A 6,365-nucleotide genomic window follows, 5' to 3' on the forward strand; every position below is an offset into this window, starting at 1 on the left:
CTAATAAACGTACATTGTCTTGAAGCATGGGTCGTGGGTAGGTTATAATAAATTTACAAGACCGAGGGGGAATTTCCATTAACAAATCTTTTCAAATAAAGACTTATTTCATTCTATCGGTTATAAAATAAAACTAAAAATGAGGAGATAAATGTATGCTGCGAGGATAAAACTGTTATCCCTTCACTTTATTCTTTTTACAATAAGAAAAAAAAAATGAAGACGTTGGAAGAGGGCGATTTTTTTTTTTTGGCTGTGTATATATTGATATAAAAGTCTCATCCCTAGTCTCAACGCTTTTTTATGTAATTTGTAATAATATAACAAAATATGTACTTATTTAATACCTACTCTTTCCATTTTTTAAGTTGCAATAGGTACTGAGTAATATACAACTTATCCAAAATGATTGTAAAAAAATTTTTTGTAAAATCCATATAGTTTCTGAGAAAAAAATTATTGAAGTTATAGCACATTAAACCACTACATAGCTGGACAACTGTCGTCTCTAGCATCATTCGCCACGTGGCCTCATCGACTCCGAATACTGAATTCGGATTTTGCAATCGTCGTTGCGATATTTACCTGTTATCTGTGGTTTTTATAATACGTTTTTAGTAGTTGGTGTCAAAAATGGGTAGTTAGTGTCAAAAATGGTTTGCGTGTACTCGGAGTTGATGGATATCGTTTTAATTTATGGTGAAGCGTTTGTGTTATGGTGAAACAAGACATCATTTGTGTTAGTTCGTAGAAAGTGAGTAAGACGGACCCAAATGTGTTTACACGTCAGTGGATAAAATTTTGAACAATTGCTGTTGCAGCATCGGGTATGTCAAATGATTTTATTGTTTAAAAACACAAATTAATTTTATTAATAATTAACAAAGGCAAAAGCATTTGAATTTGGCGATATAAATATAAAATAGGTGCGATAAAATTCTATTTACATATTTCTTTCCTTGCGAAAGTTTTTGTCCGTTTTTATCACGCCGCCATACTGGTCGCATTGTGCGACCTTTTTGATTTTTTCTTTACAAAATTGTATTTGTAAGAGTCCCCTGTACATCCAGAATTTTTTTTTGGATAAGTTCTGAATCACCCTGTATAAAATTCAGTGACGCCAATAAATTAAATTTAGATTGGTAGTTTTAAATTAAACTTAAAATATTAAATTGTTAAAATTATTAAAATTAACTAAAAACAAAGTCACATACCACTATACAGGGTGTCTCCTGAAAGACTGTCCCTGTTCTTGAAATACTGATTTAATAAAAAAGTATAAATTACACTGAGACCATCAATATCAGTCATTGCATTCATTGGATTAGAAGGAAACAAGAAGAGTCCTAAATACGAAAAATTGTATCAAAAATGATAAAAGACTTCCAAGATCTGGGATGTTTGATGAACTACAAGTTACACTTCTTTCATTCTCATGTGGATTGGTTTTCTGAAAATCTTGGAGAATATAGCGAAGAACAAGGCGAACGATGTCATCAGGATATGAAGGTTATATAACAGCGATATCAAGGAAGATGGGATGAAAACATGATGGCCAATTATTGTTAGTTGTTAAAAAGAGAAACGAAAAATAGAGGGACTAAACGAAAGAGTAACTCGTTGCATAGATCCATTGAAGAAAAAAGAACACGTTATAGCAACAAAAATAAGAATGATTTGTAGATATTGTTTTCTTTTGTTTAGAAAGTAGAGAATTCTACAAGTTTTATTGCATTCTCAATCTTCTAGGCCGTTAACTCATCTCTCAGCACAAAAAGTAGATGGATAGATGGGTGGATGGGTGGGTTTTATAGGTGGTACATATTCATGCATGAACGACTGGATGTATAAATTCATAAATGGGTGGGTGGATAAAAAGATAGATCCAGAACTCTGCAACACGAATTATGCCATGAAAATGTCGTTTTTAATCTATTTTCTGTTTTTGAATGAAATTGGACCAGCTTGTCTGACTCTATGATGACAAATTGGAATTAAAAGAGTGAAAAATCATACTTCTAGTGAGCGGGTAATTTGATTGTTTATAACTTTCGTCGATCGTAAATTACGTTTTTTTTTGTGAATTTTGACCTGTTTTTTTAATTTTCCCGAAAACTTAGATCCGTTGGGCCAAATCTGAGACAGATTAGGATTTAGCGGAAAAAATACATGGAAATACATGGGTCTGAATACCAGATCCGATACTTTTTTTTATTTTGTGGGACTGTGTTATCTTATAATTTAGTAAATAGATTATTTACAGTTAAATAATTTTTGGAAGCCAACATGACACCACTATGTCCAGACAAACATGTTTTTAATTTAGTAGAAACTACACCTAAATATGGTACTGAAAAATAATGAAAATTTTTATTTACTGAGTTATTGTTCGGTATGACTTGCACATCCCGTAACTGTGATCTCGGGAACAAAAGACTTTTTAGAAGAGGAGGTTGATTAACACATTACATTTAATGAATAAATTGTGTGATTGTGATGACTTGTAGCTATTACTCTAGTTGTCATACCCAGAATCAAATTGATTTTTTGTTGTTATGTGTGGAAAAGAAGACTCATAATGTAAAAATCTACCTGATGATCCAGGTTTCCTACACCAAGATGTTATAAGAGAGTTATCATCTCTCCTGATGAGTCTTGTAACCAAAAAAGGTACACCCTTGTTGGTGTCCCCTTGTTCGATGGTAATTTGTAAGAAGGGGTTATAGCTATTGAAAACTTCAAGTAACTCTTCTACCCTATCTGAGGGAGCACATACCACAATGTCATCAGCGTATTTTTTCAAAAAAGGTGTTTCAAAATTGAATTTCATTGATTATTATTATTTGGACAAGAATTTCCTGCGTAAAAATATTCTAAAAGTTCGCTCACTTTTTGACAAGTCTATTTTGTGTGTATTCCCCAAGTTTATGTTGTTTTAAATTAAGCTTGTATATTTTCCAAAAATGCATTGCCGTAAAGTTAAAATAGACTAATTTAAACCTATTGTAACTAAAATCTTATAAAAAGGATTCATTCGTACACAGATTCTTGTGGTTATTAAGTGAAAGAAATTATATATTTAAAGGATTTTTTCAAAATTGACATGTTACTGACAAAATTGTCTCGATCGACTATTGTTTTATTTACAATGTAAAACACCATTTTTTTTTATTAATTTACATATTTGACGCTAAATCGAAGAACGATACAATTAATATTTTCATCTAATGTTTTTTGAGAAATCTTTTTTATGGGTGCTTTATTAGATTTTTCATTTTTGAATTAAGAGAAATGTTTTAATAAATTAGGCGTATTATTTAGTATACCTTACTGATAAAAATGATTTCGAAAACATAAAAATTAGTTGCTGGCTATGAAAGTTATTTAGAGACTATGTATATTTTTTTACTAATTAATATCATTTTCTACCGAACTGATAAGATTAATTTCTTGTGATATAAAGATCAGTCAATGGGTTAATTTTATAAATTTATTTTTGCTTGTCCAGGAATATTTCATTTCTTATTTTCATAATAAGCACCACAACATGTAAGACACTTTGCGTTTTGAATTATATGTATACTTTCTCTGACTTATCTACTTTTTACAAAAAATACAGTATGCTATACATAAACATTTCAGAAGTCCCTGATAATTTTTAACTGATACAGAAGCCTGTAAAGTAAACCAAGCAGCATTTGTGGCTCAAAATAAGTGGAGAAATACAGGACGAGAACAGAGGAGCTTCTAACTAGTATTCTTATGTCGATATTAAGAGGAGTTGATCATAGACAACACAACTAGAGAAAAATGGGAAGAATTAGCTGGAAGTAAATTTTCGGTTTAGCAGCCAATTAGACAGAGACTTGAAATTTTGTGTGCATACTAATCACGGATAATGCATTATACACAAGAGAGGAAGCTACAGACAAGCAGAAGAATCCAAACAAATAGTTGAGTCATAGTTTAATTAATTTAGCTTCAGTGCAGCTAGATGGTGACCCTACAACTGTACTTGTTAAATACTGAAATTTCGTCATGACACTCAGGACCATTCTAAAACAGGAAATCGTTAGCGTTCTTGAAACCACCTGCCGGCATCTTCTTCAGGAAGTGGAGGAAGGAAGAATTATCAAGCGCATGGAATTTAGCAAAAAAAGACGTTCAAGTTAAAACTAAAAGAATCACGAAAAAATGAAGAAATCGTATTATTTTCTGGCGACAAAGTAAAAACAATGCCATTTTGGATACAACAAAGTATATCGGTAAGGAACTTACTACAGGACGCGGTGTATAATAAAATCAAAAGCAATTGATCAAGATAGGAAGAAGCATACGTGATTCATTCACTTTAAGTGACTGAAAAACATCCCAAAGTTATTGCTTTCCAAAGGTCCCGAAATAAAAGTTATCAATAACAACCCATACATATTAATCTCTGAATGCTGAATCTTATTCAGTCCAGAAATAAGATATCGCCCGCCAACACATTAGTATATCAAGCAAGAACTAACCGCGAATAAGAATATTTGGATGAGATCACCTACAATTAATTATCTTTCAGAGGAAATGGATATAGAGTACTAGCAGGAAGATCCTGAGAACAAAAAAATGGATGAATGTCTAGCAACAATCTACCTATCTACTTGATATATATGGATATACTGACAAACAGGCCGTCTCTTAGGAAAGATAGGAACAGCCCATGACGACCCGCTAAAAGGATATACTCCAAGGCTCCGATATATACAACACAGTAAACATTGGACAAACAGGTAGATACGATAACACGAGGTTAAAGAAACAAGTGTCATTTGACGAAAAATCACTAAAAATTATGTTAATAAGCTCATTTCTTTATTAGAATCTAAAAAGTTACTTCAAAATTCAACACCAAAATAATTTCGCTCATAAATAACTTTAAATTTACATGTTCTTTTTTACTATGTAATAACGGAGAGAGATATCCCATTAGCCCACCTCTTCATCATGAGTACCTATAAGCAGCTATAAATTCAAAATTAATCCTCGCTATGTAGAGTGTCAGGAGATCGTTGCTTCAGTTTTTAAAATCCTTTTATACTTATTTTCGCTTACGATGAGTAAAAAGTCACTCAGCGTCTCAGCTGATATGACAATAACCCAACGATCCTATTCCACGCCATTATCTGCATTTGTCCAGATATCCATTATGAGACGTCCCAAAAATCCCGCCAGACATGAAATATTAATCCCGATATTAATCCGTTTCGAATTACTTTCCGGCAATGTTCGCCGGTGTATTGCCGGAAGCGGCCCCGAGCGGGAATACTATCTAACGAGGGAAATCTAGCCGTTTGGAAGTAGGATTGCTTATAAATAAATCAGGAATCCTGATTATGTCGCGGAGCGCAACGAAAGACGAGGGAGCATCAAATGTCAGAAGAGAAAAGATAGTCCGGTACAAACTGAAAGATTGTTAAAATTGTTAAATTTGTTATAGTTAAAATTCACTCATTCGAATTATTATTCAGTGCACTTACACTGAGCTGTCACAAATATGGATAGGTCAACAAGGTCCAGCCGGAAGTTGAAAACATCTCTAATCGATCGGGCAAGGCCCATTTACTATGACTGTAATGTAATTTTGCAAAAAGAATCATTGCTGTATTCTTATTATGCAGCGTAAGAGAGAAAAATTGTACTTTCAGGGGCCGTAGGTCCAAAACAAAAAACTTTCAGACTTTATGCCCATTGAGATATTTTATCTACACGATCAGAACTCTTGGATGGATTTTAGAAGTTCTGGCTCTAAGTTTCTCACTCTCTGAGTTTGTTCCCACCCAACATTAGAGTATTGGCGTTCACCCGCAATCTCTTGCATGTTGGACCAATCTGGCAAACATATCGGACCAGAATGGCTATCTGTAGGAGTCTCTTTATTTGGAAAATACTTCTTGATGCGTTCATTAATAGTTAGGATATATATCCAGACTTCAATTGTGGATGACTACCATTGCTAGACCTTTTAAGTCATATTTTTTCCCCTCCTCTTTGATCTCTCAACATTGACCTCATATACTACCACCCATATCAACTTATTTTTCAACAGAAAAATTATATGGGCGAGCGACACCACGTGTTATAAAATCCAGTCTTTTATTAGCTATTAACTTAAACCTATGAATTGATTGGTAAATATTAGTTGATGCAGGTTGCCCATAGTTTAATCCACACAATACAAGGATGTACAGATAAAATAGGCCGCCTCTTAAGGGACACAGTCCGTGCTAGGAGAACGGTGGCCTTCTATGGTCTACATCAAAGAGATGCCCCTAAGCAACGTCATAACATTTTCTCCTTGATGGGTTAGTTGACGGCTCAGG

Source organism: Anoplophora glabripennis, unplaced genomic scaffold, assembly GCF_000390285.2.
Source record: "Anoplophora glabripennis isolate ALB-LARVAE unplaced genomic scaffold, Agla_2.0 scaffold901, whole genome shotgun sequence".
NCBI classification, from domain to species: Eukaryota; Metazoa; Arthropoda; class Insecta; order Coleoptera; family Cerambycidae; genus Anoplophora; species Anoplophora glabripennis.